Below are 15,546 nucleotides of genomic sequence, written 5' to 3' on the forward strand. Positions count from 1 at the left end.
TTCCTGCTCAGGCCTAGGCTTGTTCATGTTTGCCTTGCTGGCTCTGGCCATGTTGGCATAGGAAGAGGGGCAGTCCTTAAACAGGTGCCCCTTCTTTCCACACAAATTGCACTGCCTCTCTTCTCTGCAGTGGCTGGTCTCGTGGGGGGCGCCGCAGTTCCTGCACTTGACTACAGTACACGCGGCCGTCAGGTGTCCTAATTCCCCACATTTCCTGCAGAGTTTTGGCATCCCATTATAGAATACCAGCCCTCTGTTGGGCCCTAACACTATGGAGTTTGGAATGTGGCGGACGCCTCCAATGCCCGATGGATCAACATTAAGGCGTACCAGCCACTTTCTGGCTCCTGTCCAAACCCCATCTTCATCTGTAATTTTCCTCCCTTCTGATGACACCCTCCCATAGCGGTTAAGCCATGTTGTAATATCATAGTCGCTAACAGCCTCATTGAAAAATTGGACAGTAACAACTTTCATTTCTCTGTCTGTCAGTGCATCCACACAAAATTCTTTGTATGGAGCGAGATATTTATTCTCCCCCCAAAAGGACCACATTTCTTGTAACTTTTGGGGGTTCCTAAAACTGACCTCAAACACTTCCTTAAGCCCTGGCAATTTCACCAAACAATTCAAGTCAGAAGGGGAAAAACCCATACCCCTCTGAAGAATGGTCCGGCTGAACTCCAGTCTCGTCAGTCCTGGTTCCGTTTCATCTTGCTTGTTTCTTGTGAAGCGCACCGCATTGTGCCTCCTGGTTTCCTGGGTTGGCCGGAACGCCATCCTTCAGCTGGCTCCTCCGATTGGGGTGGGAGAAGCCTCTGGACGTCCGGGTTGTCTCTCTCTACGGAAAAGAGACAACGTAAGCAGCAAATCTGGGCAGTTGAAGGAACTATTACTTTAGTCCCTGAGGAGATGGTCGCCTCGCAAGAGGGACCCCCTCCCCAGGTGAACGGTGTCCTTCCCTGGCGGAGTAGGGGGCGCTGCTTGGCACCGAGACCACGTAGGAAGAATCGTGGCTGTGACGCCTCCTCGGGGTCCGGGGCCGCCCTTTGCTCCTCCCAGATGGCGCCCTCTGCTGGGCGCCTGCTGCTCTCTCGGTCTGGATCTCGATTACAATCAAGGGCTGGGGATGAGGTCGTCTAGGTCATCAAAGGGTCCTCAAAGGTCGTCTGGATGGTAGGTCCTCCTTCTCTCTAACTCCAGGAACGTCTGGAAAAGCCGGAACCGCCTGAAAAAGAAAAAAACGGGAACCGCCTGAAAAAGAAAAAACTGCTCTCAACAGTCAACAAAATCTTGAAAGACCCTCGGCCTGGATTGGGCAAGCCAAAACCAGACTGAGCATTAGTCTTCCAAAAAGTTGCCGAGCTGAAGAAAGCCAGTCAAAAATAAAAAAAATTCTGTTCCTCCTCACCCGAACAAACCTCTCACAGACCCTCGGAGGGAGCGGGCAATGCCACTACCCTCTAAGCCTTAGTCTTAGAAAGATTTATTCGAACTGAAGAGAAGCCAGAGTATATGGCTGGCTAAGAAGGACCTGGCATAGGGACATGTTCCACCACACTTGTCTGGTTAGCTGCATGCTCCCATGAAACAAACTGCTGCTGTCTACATCATCATCACATGTGAATAAAAGAAAGAAAGACAGCAAGAAAGAAAGAGAGAAAGAAAGAGAAAGAAAGAAAGAGAGAAAGACAAAAAAGAAGTAAAACGGCGGGAAAACTTGCATCAACACTGGCACTCTCCCTCCAGCAGGGGTAGACAAAATGCTCACAGGAGAGATCCAGATCTGACTTTGACCAACGTTAGAGAAAGGTGTGCACCGTTCCCGGAGGTACTGCAATACCGGGCCGATGCGTGGAGTGGACGGAGCAAGCCCCTGTTCCATCTCCCGATTCCAAAAATCAATTTAATATATGGTCCCCTGATAGGGGACGTATCAGATATTAAACTGATAAGAACAGATTTTTTTTTTTTTTTTTTTTTTATAAGAACAGATTTTTTTATTAAATTCTCACAATAACTTTACATTTTACAGTAACAGTTACATAAAGCAATACAATCACCATTTACAACACAGAACAATTACCTTTATAACAACTTGCATGAGACAATTATTTACAAATACACCAATCCCTTCCATTTCTCTTTAGCTGCATTGAATCCCCACCTTAACACATCCCTTTTAACCCTTTCCCGAAGTTCCCCACTCACCCTATTTACAACCCCCAGTGCATTACACTTTGTATTTGATTTGACCAAAACTTTCCTTGATTCCCAAATTCCCTGTTTTACCAAACTAATAATTAACCAAACTAAGAATTGTGACTCTTGCAATACCCCCTTCAAAACAATTCCACCAACAATAGTGTTGTAAGACAAAATAACATTTAACAAAACCAAATTGAAAACCTTCCCCATTGTTGCCCAAACTCGCTGAGCATATAAACAGTCCCAGAACACGTGCCTTACAGTCTCCTCCGCCATGCACTTTGCTCTGGGACAAAATTTATTCCTTGTTAATTTGTGTCTGTACAATACTTCTCTCACTGGTAATCTCCCGTGAACCACGAGCCAATTTAAATCCTTCAGTCTATTGTCTAACCCCTTGGGCTGCACTCTGCCCCACACTTCTTTATTGACCCCTCCAACCACACATGACCCCCTCTCTTCTATAACTCCTTTATACAGCATTTTGTGATTTTTACATTTGTCCTCATTCTTAAAATCAGGATACTTCTTAACCAATTTCACTGCATGCCCATAATGGTCGGGCAGCGTTTCTGCCCTGGGCACATTATTTGACCATTCTACTATGTGCCTCATGGAAAACGAAAACCAAAGGGAAACAAAATATTGGAACTTGTGCACAACGACAGGGTTTAATGCAATACATAACATTGAAAAATAAATACAATCTAATTTAAGAGGGATGTCCGGTACACCCCTCCCTCCTTCTTCCACACTTCTATACATAACATCCCTCTTGATATACTCATACCTCCCTCCCCAAACAAAATCAAAAACCATTTTGGTTAATACTTTCCTAAACTTACAAGGTAGAGGAAACACGTAAGCTAAATACAATAGAGAGGGTAACACATCAGCCTTTAAAACCAAAACTTTCCCCAAAAAAGATAATTTCCTCAATTTCCATAACCCAAATTTCAACCTTAATTTTGCCAGCCTACCTGCCCAATTGTTTACCCCGCTCCCCCTGTGATAAAAAGAAATTCCCAACAGCTTTAACCCATCATTGCATCTCTGTAAACCACCCGGTGTATCCACCCTTTCAGCCCACGCCCCAAAAAACATTACAGAAGATTTATTTGTGTTTAATTTTGACCCTGAGGCCTGAGCATACAGTGCTATAATTTCAAATACTCTTTCCAGGCTCCTATCTGATGTCAGGAAAAGAGTGATGTCATCCGCATACTGGGAGATTTTAACAGAGACACCCCCACTCCCAGGTAACAAAAGCCCTTTCACTTCTTGGTCTCTTCTCACTGCCTCTGCAAAAGACTCCATAAAAAGAACGTATAAAAGTGGAGACAGTGGACAGCCCTGTCTTACCCCTGAACTTTGTGTAATCCAATCCCCCAAGTGGCCATTTACATTTACCCTACTACCCACCGCTGTGTACATAATTTTTAACCACCTCATAAAATTCTTCCCAAACCCCAGATGTGACAACACTCTAAACAAAAACCCATGGTTCACCCGATCAAACGCCTTCTCCTGATCCAGGCTCACCAACATTAGCGGTACCTTTCTATCCTCAGCCCAACTGATTGCATCTCTTGTGAGGAGGAGGTTCCAATGAATGGACCTCCCCACCACCCCACAAGTTTGGTCCTTATCAACAATAAAAGGCATTGCCTGTTTCAACCGCCCAGTCAGGACCTTTGCAATTAATTTATAATCGACTGACAACAGCGTGATTGGTCTCCAGTTTTTTAGGTCTTCCTCCTCTCCTTTTTTAAAAAGTAAAGAAATAATACCTTCCCTCATAGATTTACTTAGAGCCCCAGTGCGAAAAATCTCACCCACCACCTCTACAAACACCGGCCCAATCACATTCCAAAAAGTTACATAAAACTCCTTTGGGAGACCATCACCCCCTGGCACTTTCCTATCCGCCATTTGCTTTAGGGCTTCCTCCAATTCTGCAAGAGTGACCGGTCCCTCTATATCGTCCCTCACGTCCTCTGGCACCCTAACCTGTACAACTTCCAAAAAGGAGCCTCCCACCTCCACATTGACCTCCCTTTCAGAAAAAAGTTCTTTATAAAAACCATTAGCACAGTGCAACATGCCCGCTGTGTCCTGCACCGTGACACCATCCTTCCCCCTCAACCCCCTAATCACTCTCTTTTTTTGTGCCTCCTTTACCTGCTTAAAAAAATAAGTGCTGCAGGTCTCATGTTTCTCTAAGAACTCCCCCTTACACCGAAACAAAAAAATGCTTGCCCTCTTCTCAAAAACTTTCCGTATCTGACCCTTAAGTTCCTGTGACTGATCAAAGTCAAAACTCCCTGTTGTGTTTCCCCTTGTATACAAATTCTCCAGTTTCCTCTGCAAATCCAAAAACCCTTTATTTTCCTTCCTGCACCTATACCTGCAATGCTTTTGAGCCAAAATCTTAATTTTGACTTTCACCCCCTCCCACCATTCCAAAACAGACTTTGAATATCTCATCAAATCAACCCACCCTTTAAAATGTAACAAAAATGTATCCCTAAAATATTTATCTCCCAGTAACTCACAATTCAATTTCCAAAACCCACCCCCAAATACTGGTCCCTTAAATTGGATAGTACACTGAATAGTATCATGGTCTGAAAACCACATTGGAGACACAATACAAGAATCCACACTTAACACTTTTGAAACAAAAAAATAATCTATACGGCTCCTGGCCCCCCTTGAGTTCCTCCAAGTAACCCCCTCAAGCTTGGGATTACACTTTCTAAACCCATCAACCAAACTAAATTGTAATAAAATACCCTTTAACATACCCCCAGTATAATCATGCCCACCCCCCTTATCTAGTGACACATTAAAATCCCCTCCCATAATAATGTGCCTATTTGTTACAAAGAGATCCTGCAAAACAAGAAAACATTCTTTTCTAGAAGCCATGTCGGTAGGTGCATATACATTAATCATTCTCAACTTTTGTCCCCTCCAGTTCACATCAATACTCAGAATGCGCCCTGGCACCACTGAAACAGACTGCACTACCTCCATCTCCTTGTCTTTTAATAAAACCCCCACCCCTGAAGAATGGACACCCCCCACACTCCACCTTGACTCCCCCATTCCCCATTCTTTACTGTATAAATCAATATCGGAGGCATCTTTCAAATGCACCTCCTGCAAAAAACAAAAGGAAAAATGCAAAGAACTCAAATAATTAAAAACCGATGCCCTCTTAATGTTATCCCTCAACCCTCTTGTGTTAATTGAAATACAGTTTAAGGACATAAACCCAAAAAAAAATTAATTAGAAAAGAAACCTCACTGTCCCATATTTGTGGATAATTGCAAAATCTCCTAGGAAGAACTCATGCTTCCTGTATCTACATATTCCTGTTCATTTTGTTCTCTTTGTAAAAATGTCCCCAACACGTATGGATTTGGGCTCAAAGGAGATAAACACACTGTTTCTGACTGACTATTTTCTCTTTCTCCCCCTGTGTCCGGCACCTGGGAGGGAGAAGACCCTTCACCCCCCGTAGCGACTGGAACTGGCAACTGTGAAGAACCGACACCCGACTCATCCTGTTTCCCCAGCACCTCGAAGCGGTTCATTACCGCCAGTTTCTTGGTTGTTTCCTGAGAAACCGAGAATTTACTTGCTGTTTCCTCCTTAGTCTTCTTTCTCTTCTTCTGTTTTTTCAGAACAAAGGGCTCTTCCTGTCCGCCGCGCTCTGCATCAGGAGTGTCCCCCCACTGCATCACCCCGTCTCCTTTCCGCTCTCCGCTGCTTAACAACTCCTGTTCACTGTGCTCTGTAACCTCTGCATCCGCCACCCCATCTCCCTCTTTTCCCTCCTGGCTACCGGGGATCGAAAAAGACTGCCCAGTGTCTTCCAACACCTCCTCCCTTGGTGGAATTGAGTCATCTACCTCCGACCTTCCCCGTCCCCTTGCAGCTTCGGAATAGGTCTGCTTGCGCTGGGGACAATTCCGGAACAAGTGATCCAAAGCTCCACATGCATTGCAGCACTTGGGCTTGTAACACCCGGACGCTGTGTGTCCCAGCTCACCACAGTTCCTGCATCTCTCCTGAGAGCAGTCCACTCCCAAGTGACCAAAACTCTGACACTTCCTGCAGAAACTGGGCTGCCCAGAGTAAAAAAGATATCCTCTGTCTGCCCCAATTGAAAAATTTGCTGGTGGATGATAAAATCCACCAAATCCAGATTCATCATCATTTAGCAGAACTTGGAACTGCCTCTTCCCTGTCCATATTCCAAATTCGTCCCTCAAGTACTTGGCCCCCGAGATCACCTTTGCATACCTGCATAAAAACAGTCCAACCGTGGAATCAGTCACATGAGGGTTGTACATATGTACGGTCACAACCCTGAAATTGTTCCGGCTCAGTGACTCCACTTTAAAATTGGAAAGTGGAGCATCGTCTTCCTTCTCCTTGCACCGCTGCAGAAATTCTTTAAAACTTGTCTCCCCGACCATGGTGACATCCACGTAATTCTCCGTCCCGTTCCGCTGAAGACACAAGATCATCTCAGGCTGTACTCCCAAGCAGTCGATGATGACGGTCTTTATAAAGACTTTCCTCTCTGGCATCTCTTCCCCGCTGTCTCTCCAAAACAATCTTGCCGAATTTTTCAGTCCAGCCCAAGAGGCTGACCGGGTTTGATTACCTCTCATCTTATCAGAAATAAAACCACCGGGTACTGCGGTCAAGCCACATATACCTGATCATTAGCCTATTTCAGACTTGATCTTAGCCAAAAGGCCGAGAAGCGATGGCGACTTGGCCCTTGCCCGGGGCCCCCCAGCCCAGACGGCACAGGGGGATTCAAAGGTGGGTGCAAAATTCCAAGCACAAGCAGACCCCCAAAAAACGGGCTGCTGCTTCCAGAGGGGAAATGTGCAATTTAAGCAGGAGGAAACAAAACAAAGCAAAAACACACACATAACACCAAAAACAAAACAGAAACTGGCGGAGTGCGTCTTACAAATAGTCATGCCAAGCTGCTATACTGTGCAAGGTGCCTTGGGTAACTACAACTGTGCCTCGCTGGCTGGCTGGCTTGCTAAGAAGGTCCTGGCATAGGGACATGTTCCACCACACTTGTCTGGTTAGCTGCATGCTCCCAGGAAACAACCTGCTGCTGTCTACATCATCACCACATGTGAATAAAAGAAAGAAAGACAGCAAGAAAGAAAGACAGAAAGAAAGAGAGAAAGAGAGAAAGAAAGAGAGAAAGAAAGAAAGAGAGAAAGAAAAAAAAAGAAGTAAAACGGCGGGAAAACTTGCATCAACACTGGCACTCTCCCTCCAGCAGGGGTAGACAAAATGCTCACAGGAGAGATCCAGATCTGACTTTGAACAACGTTAGAGAAAGGTGTGCACCGTTCCCGGAGGTACTGCAATACCGGGCCGATGCGTGGAGTGGACGGAGCAAGCCCCTGTTCCATCTCCCGATTCCAAAAATCAATTTAATATATGGTCCCCTGATAGGGGACGTATCAGATATTAAACTGATAAGAACAGATACTACACTTGATCTTAGCCAAAAGGCCGAGAAGCGATGGCGACTTGGCCCTTGCCCGGGGCCCCCCAGCCCGGACGGCACAGGGGGATTCAAAGGTGGGTGCAAAATTTCAAGCACAAGCAGACCCCAAAAAAACGGGCTGCTGCTTCCAGAGGGGAAATGTGCAATTTAAGCAGGAGAAAACAAAACAAAGCAAAAACACACACATAACACCAAAAACAAAACATAAACTGGCGGAGTGCGTCTTACAAATAGTCATGCCAAGCTGCTATGCTGTGCAAGGTGCCTTGGGTAACTACAACTGTGCCTCGCTGGCTGGCTGGCTTGCTAAGAAGGTCCTGGCATAGGGACATGCTCCACCACACTTGTCTGGTTAGCTGCATGCTCCCAGGAAACAACCTGCTGCTGTCTACATCATCACCACATGTGAATAAAAGAAAGAAAGACAGCAAGAAAGAAAGAGAGAAAGAAAGAGAGAAAGAGAGAAAGAAAGAGAGAAAGAAAGAAAGAGAGAAAGAAAAAAAAAGAAGTAAAACGGCGGGAAAACTTGCATCAACACTGGCACTCTCCCTCCAGCAGGGGTAGACAAAATGCTCACAGGAGAGATCCAGATCTGACTTTGACCAACGTTAGAGAAAGGTGTGCACCGTTCCCGGAGGTACTGCAATACCGGGCCGATGCGTGGAGTGGACGGAGCAAGCCCCTGTTCCATCTCCCGATTCCAAAAATCAATTTAATATATGGTCCCCTGATAGGGGACGTATCAGATATTAATACTCTTTTATTGAGATTTTACAATTTTTACATTTACACCCATTCGTTTTTTTCATTCATTTTACATTTCTTTTAAAGATGACATTCATGCATACAGACATACATTTTGTTTTAAAAGCATTTAAAATACATTTAAAAACACCAAGACAATTGTGCTTTGTACATGGTTAAAACAGACACAGATTAAAATCAACATGAAAAAAACCTGTGCTGCTTTAAAAGTGACTGGAAAAAAAGAACCATCTATAAAAAACCAGTGTTTGTGAGGGCCGGGGAGTGCTCTCTAAAAAAGTTCAAAAGTGAACATAAAACTAGATCTAAAACAGGGACAGGGGAAAAGGGACAGTGTATAGAACAGTGAGTTAAAATTCTAAAATTTTAAAACACTTAAAATGTAACTTTTAATAGTTTACATTAAAAATCTTAAAGATACATAAAACAAAACAAAACAAAATCAAATAAAACATTCAACGTAAATCAAATAAAAGTCCATAAAACTGAAACAAAAAGACTACATAAAACCAGGGCACCGTTGAAAAAACGGTCATGCCAGCTAAAAAGGGCGGAATGCTGGCATGACAAAATAAATAAAAGGCTTAGCGGTGCCCCGTAGTCCCGCTCCTAGGAGCTAGCGGTTCCAGTTTTTTCCTTTATTCCATCTTCACGTCCTGAAGTCCGGCGATCCTCCACTCCGCGCAGGCCTTGTCCTTCCCGAGGGTCCGGATGTCCAGAATTACAAAGTCCTTGATAAGAGTTTGTGCCCTTCTGGTCGTGGTGATAGTGTCTAGCTCCTGCTTGTGATAGACACAGACGTTACGGCCTTCCCACAGGATCTGCTTGACAACATTGATGACACGCCAAACGCACTTAGCTGTGCTGGTAGTGATTCCTCCCGCAGGCCCATAGAGCACAGTCTCAGCGGTCATCTTGGCCGTGTCAGCAAACCTGTTTAGGAAGACAGAGACAGAGAGCCAGACACTGCCAGCCACATCACATTCCCAGAAGATATGGGCTGGTGTTTCTCTCTTGCGGCACTTTGCATAGGGGCATGTTTCTACTTGGGCTAGTCCCCTCCTGAACATGAACGCTCGAGTGGGGAGTGCACTGTGGACGGTGTTCCATGCTATATCCTTCTGGACATTACTGAGGCAGCTGTGAGACACATTCTCCCAGATTTTTTGGCTTTGGGTGAGGGAGAAAGTAGCTACTTTTTCAATTTCCTGGGAACCGGCAAGATATTTAGTTACAGCCTTGTATTCCCAGGAGGCCAATTTTGCTTTATCTAAGCCCAATTTATATATAGTGTCCCTTAAGGTTCTATAATACAATGGGGGGTCCCAGGAGTACGGCACGGTGTTATCAATAGTGCAGAGGCCCAAGGCCCTGAGACAGGTGGCAAAATAGAAACGATTCATGTAACATACCTTCCTGTCCAGGGCCTGGATGTTCTTGATAGTTTGCGTGAGCCCCTGCACTCGGGTGAGCTGCACAACGTCCGGGACCCCCTTACCTCCCTTCTTGTCGGCTTTACTCAGGGTGGCTCGCTTTACCCTCTCCATCTTGCTGCCCCAGATAAAGTGGTGGATAATGCGGTCCACCACTTTTTTGGTGGTCCTGTCTGGGGGAAAGATTTTTCCTACATAAGAGAGGATGGGGAACAGTATAGACTTGGTTATTAATACTCTACCCGTCATTGTTAAGGATCTTGTGCTCCATCCGCCAATCTTTTTACGGACCTGGTTAATGGCCGCCGTCCAGCTCTGGGCCCCCGAGCTATTGTTCTCGAAAATGAGGCCCAGAATCTTGATTTTGTCCTTTTTGACAGGGTACATGTCCGACAGTTCCCTATCTACCTGCCAATTTTTAGACACGTAGACTTCGCTCTTGGACTTATTAATCACTGCCCCGGTCGCCGTGCAGTACTTCTCAAGGATATTACTAATCCGAGATACCGACGATGTGTTGGTGCAAATGAGTGACACATCGTCCATATATGCTGTTGTTTTGACCTGGACCCCGTTGGATCCAGGCAGCTGGAAACCAGTTATATTGGTATCCCTACGAATTGCCTGCAGGAGGGGTTCAATGCACACGACATATAGCAGTGGGGATAGTGGGCAACCCTGTCTGAAACCTGACTGGATAGATATTTTACCAGTCAGGTGCCTGTTCACCAAGACTCGGGTACTAATGTTTGTATAGATGGTTTTAACCCACTCCCTAAGTCCAGGAGCGAATTTCATCTGGTCCATCACTTTGTACATATATTCATGGCTTACCCTATCGAACGCCTTCTCCTGGTCAAGGTTGAACAGGCAGAGGGGATGGTTCCGTTCTCTAGAATAAGCCAGAATGTCCCTTGTTAACATTAAAATATCCGTGATGGACCTCCCTGGGACGCCACAAGCCTGGTCGGGGCCAATGACCAAAGGGAGGTGTACTTGTAGCCGGAGCATCAGAGCTTTGGCTAGTATCTTGTAATCCACGCAAAGGAGGCTGATTGGGCGCCAATTCCGTAGATCTTTAACTTCCCCTTTCTTATGAAGGAGAGTAATTACACTCTCCCGCATAGAAGGGCCCAACCGCTTCTCCCTGTAGACCGCTCTGTAGACCTCCGCTAAATGGACTTTTAGCATGTCCCAAAAAAGATGGTAATACTCACCCGGGATGCCATCTGGACCTGGCGTCTTACCGGTGTTCATGGTCTTAACCGCCTGGGTGAGCTCCTCCAGCGTGAGTTCTGGGTCCTTCTCCTCCTCCTCGTCGTCCCGCACTGAGTCAGGCTCCAACTGGCTCAGGAACCACTCTATCAGGGTGTCATCTGTAGCTTTGATGTTATATAGGTCCCTATAGAAGTTCTCTACCACTTTTTTCACTCCCTCACTATCCTCTACTATCCTCCCCCTGCTGTCGAGCATGGAGGACATCAAGTGCCGCTTCTCCCTCGTTTTCTGGAAGAAGAAGCGAGTACACTTTTCGTCTTCCTCCATTTTTTGCACTTTTGCATTGTGCATGACCTTTCGTTGTTCCTCCCTACAAAGCACTGAAAGATCTAGCTTGGTCTGGGCTATCTCGTCGCTTACAGGGAACCCCCAAAGCTGAAGCAGGCTCAGACGCTGGAGGGCAGCATTCAGGTGTTTATATTTGGCCCTCCTTTCTTTTGCTTTCCTCTTGCCTGCTGCTATGAAATAACCCTTAGTTCTGATTTTGACCATCTCCCACCACTCTATAGGGGAGTTGAATAGGTCACGCAAAGTGGTCCACTCAACAAGCCTGCTCTTATAGGCTGCAGCTATGGAGGGGTCATTGAGTAAGGAGGTGTTTAATTTCCAGACCCCTGACCCCATCTGGGAGGTCTGAGGGACCTGCAATGTTACCTGCAGGAGCCTATGGTCAGAGAAGAAGACGGCCTGGGTGTCTACTGCCGTCTTCGTAAGGGAGCTGGTATGCAGGACGAGATCTATACGGGAGAAGGAGGTCCCAGATGAGCTCACCCAGGTAAAGGGAGGCACCAGGTCCTTACCTGCATCACACAGGGAGAAATCAGATATTACGGAGGACAAAACTCTACTAGAGCGGTCGTTGCGTGGCCTGCTCCGGTCTACGTCCCTCAGAGCACAATTGAAGTCACCTGACACGATGACGGGTACGTTCCCCAGCAGGAGTGGACGCAGCTGTGGAAAAAATTGAACTCTTTCGTTTTGGTTAGTGGGTGCGTAGACATTGACCAGTCTGAGGGGAGTGTTGTTGTATGTCACATCCACGCTCAGAATTCTACCAGGTTCTACCTCCCTGCTGCTGCGGGAGGTAATAAATGGGTTTTTAAACAGGATACCTACTCCGTCGGCTCTGGCTATGTTGGAGCCCGACCAGAAGGAGTCCCCCAGGGTCCAACTCTCCTTCAGGTCCCTATAATCAGGGCTCGACGAAATATCACACTCCTGCAGAAAGATGAGATCTGCTTTCAAGTTAGCTAGATAGTTTAGTACATCAAATCTTTTTTGTGTCTCCCTGATGCTCCTGACATTAACAGACACACATATCAGGGCCATCAGGGTAGCTAACAAGAAAAGGAGTCGCTGCGTCCACCCCATAGCGACTATGATTGGGAGGTCGGGACACTCTTCCTACTCTTAGCTCTACGCTTGCTTCGAGGGGGCTTGGGCTTATTTGCAACTCCCATCACCCCTGAGAAGGTACTCACTGCTGCCTCGTCCAAGAAGGCACCGTCTTTATATGCACAGTACGTGGAGTTGTTGGGGCTATTCAACTCCCCACAAGGTAAGTCTGGTGGAACTTGCTCAGGGCCCCTCGGAACGTGTGGGTCAGCTTTGTCCTGGGGGGGGTTATGACAGACAGCATTCTTTGGCTGTTACCGTCTGTTGAATTGGAGCTGTTAGCAGACTTCTGGCTTACCGCGTCCAGGGGTATTCCCATGTCCTCCAGTGCTGTATCTAGGAGGACCTCTAGGGGGCCCCTGGTTTTGCCCATACAAGGGAGGGGGTCAAGGATGCTTTGAAGGGAGGCCCTTCGCTTGAAGAGGGTCATTGCTACCGAGGTACTGCTGGTCAGGGAAGGTGTTGACCCCGACCTCTCCCTCGGTGCATTAGTGAACACCTCTTCTGCGAGGTGTGCTAGGGTTTGTGCCAACGACTGGGAAGGCTGGCTGGGGATGCCCTGGCTGGCTGCTACCTGCCCACTAGGCGGCAGTGTAGCCGTCCCACTCGCCTCCGTCTCTGCCTGCGAGGGCAAGACTGGGGACTTTGTGTGGACATTAGCTGGTTTTGGATCTATGGGGGCCACCTGCAACTTGCTGTCTTTGATCCTGATCTTCTTTCTTTTCCCCCCCCTCGTCTCTACCCTTTCTTTTCCCCACCCTCTGCTGGTTCTTCACTCCCTTCCCCTCCTTCTCACTCTCACTTTCACTGTCGCTTTCGCTTTCCTCCCCCACGGACTCAATCCTTATGGCGTCATAACGAGAGCCGAGGGGGAGTGCTGGCGCTGAGAGGGCCCTACTCAGGGGGGGGCCGCTGCTGGGTCCGGGCTCCCTCCCTGCCTCGTGTTCTGCATCAGAGGAGCTACTGGAGGAGCTAGATATTAAACTGATAAGAACAGATACTACACTTGATCTTAGCCAAAAGGCCGAGAAGCGATGGCGACTTGGCCCTTGCCCGGGGCCCCCCAGCCTGGATGGCACAGGGGGATTCAAAGGTGGGTGCAAAATTTCAAGCACAAGCAGACCCCCAAAAAACGGGCTGCTGCTTCCAGAGGGGAAATGTGCAATTTAAGCAGGAGAAAACAAAACAAAGCAAAAACACACACATAACACCAAAAACAAAACATAAACTGGCGGAGTGCGTCTTACAAATAGTCATGCCAAGCTGCTATGCTGTGCAAGGTGCCTTGGGTAACTACAACTGTGCCTCGCTGGCTGGCTGGCTAAGAAGGACCTGGCATAGGGACATGTTCCACCACACTTGTCTGGTTAGCTGCATGCTCCCAGGAAACAACCTGCTGCTGTCTACATCATCACCACATGTGAATAAAAGAAAGAAAGACAGCAAGAAAGAAAGAGAGAAAGAAAGAGAGAAAGAGAGAAAGAAAGAGAGAAAGAAAGAAAGAGAAAGAAAAAAAAAGAAGTAAAACGGCGGGAAAACTTGCATCAACACTGGCACTCTCCCTCCAGCAGGGGTAGACAAAATGCTCACAGGAGAGATCCAGATCTGACTTTGACCAACGTTAGAGAAAGGTGTGCACCGTTCCCGGAGGTACTGCAATACCGGGCCGATGCGTGGAGTGGACGGAGCAAGCCCCTGTGCCATCTCCCGATTCCAAAAATCAATTTAATATATGGTCCCCTGATAGGGGACGTATCAGATATTAAACTGATAAGAACAGATACTACACTTGATCTTAGCCAAAAGGCCGAGAAGCGATGGCGACTTGGCCCTTGCCCGGGGCCCCCCAGCCCGGACGGCACAGGGGGATTCAAAGGTGGGTGCAAAATTCCAAGCACAAGCAGACCCCCAAAAAACGGGCTGCTGCTTCCAGAGGGGAAATGTGCAATTTAAGCAGGAGAAAACAAAACAAAGCAAAAACACACACATAACACCAAAAACAAAACATAAACTGGCGGAGTGCGTCTTACAAATAGTCATGCCAAGCTGCTATGCTGTGCAAGGTGCCTTGGGTAACTACAACTGTGCCTCGCTGGCTGGCTGGCTTGCTAAGAAGGTCCTGGCATAGGGACATGTTCCACCACACTTGTCTGGTTAGCTGCATGCTCCCAGGAAACAACCTGCTGCTGTCTACATCATCACCACATGTGAATAAAAGAAAGAAAGACAGCAAGAAAGAGAGAAAGAAAGAGAGAAAGAGAGAAAGAAAGAGAGAAAGAAAGAAAGAGAGAAAGAAAAAAAAAAGAAGTAAAACGTTGGGAAAACTTGCATCAACACTGGCACTCTCCCTCCAGCAGGGGTAGACAAAATGCTCACAGGAGAGATCCAGATCTGACTTTGACCAACGTTAGAGAAAGGTGTGCACCGTTCCCAGAGGTACTGCAATACCGGGCCGATGCGTGGAGTGGACGGAGCAAGCCCCTGTTCCATCTCCCGATTCCAAAAATCAATTTAATATATGGTCCCCTGATAGGGGACGTATCAGATATTAATACTCTTTTATTGAGATTTTACATTTTTTACATTTACACCCATTCGTTTTTTCATTCATTTTACATTTCTTTTAAAGATGACATTCATGCATACAGACATACATTTTGTTTTAAAAGCATTTAAAATACATTTTAAAAACACCAAGACAATTGTGCTTTGTACATGGTTAAAACAGACACAGATTAAAATCAACATGAAAAAAACCTGTGCTGCTTTAAAAGTGACTGGAAAAAAAGAACCATCTATAAAAAACCAGTGCTTGTGAGGGCCGGGGAGTGCTCTCTAAAAAGGTTCAAAAGTGAACATAAAACTATATTACTAAAACAGGGACAGGGGAAAAGGGACAGTGTATG

General features: G+C 46.6%; 3 non-coding genes and 3 pseudogenes across 3 annotated transcripts; all 6 read right to left on the reverse strand.

The window, feature by feature from the left end:
• Window positions 1–1,809: 1,809 nt before the first annotated feature.
• Window positions 1,810–1,996, reverse strand: LOC117414562 (U2 spliceosomal RNA). Its single transcript, XR_004546267.3, has one exon. It is a non-coding gene; the product is annotated as a U2 spliceosomal RNA (small nuclear RNA).
• Window positions 1,997–7,595: 5,599 nt separating this feature from the next.
• Window positions 7,596–7,786, reverse strand: LOC131739029 (U2 spliceosomal RNA). The gene has a single exon (XR_009330197.1). It is a non-coding gene; the product is annotated as a U2 spliceosomal RNA (small nuclear RNA).
• Window positions 7,787–8,384: 598 nt separating this feature from the next.
• On the reverse strand, window positions 8,385–8,539 carry LOC131738641 (U2 spliceosomal RNA; annotated as a pseudogene).
• A 5,040-nt stretch (window positions 8,540–13,579) lies between these two features.
• LOC131738807 (U2 spliceosomal RNA) lies at window positions 13,580–13,676 on the reverse strand (annotated as a pseudogene).
• Window positions 13,677–14,268: 592 nt separating this feature from the next.
• Window positions 14,269–14,459, reverse strand: LOC131739250 (U2 spliceosomal RNA). The gene has a single exon (XR_009330418.1). It is a non-coding gene; the product is annotated as a U2 spliceosomal RNA (small nuclear RNA).
• A 595-nt stretch (window positions 14,460–15,054) lies between these two features.
• Window positions 15,055–15,209, reverse strand: LOC131738757 (U2 spliceosomal RNA; annotated as a pseudogene).
• Window positions 15,210–15,546: the final 337 nt, after the last annotated feature.

The sequence above is a fragment of the Acipenser ruthenus genome, chromosome 10 (genome assembly GCF_902713425.1).
Source record: "Acipenser ruthenus chromosome 10, fAciRut3.2 maternal haplotype, whole genome shotgun sequence".
In the NCBI taxonomy this organism is placed as follows: Eukaryota; Metazoa; Chordata; class Actinopteri; order Acipenseriformes; family Acipenseridae; genus Acipenser; species Acipenser ruthenus.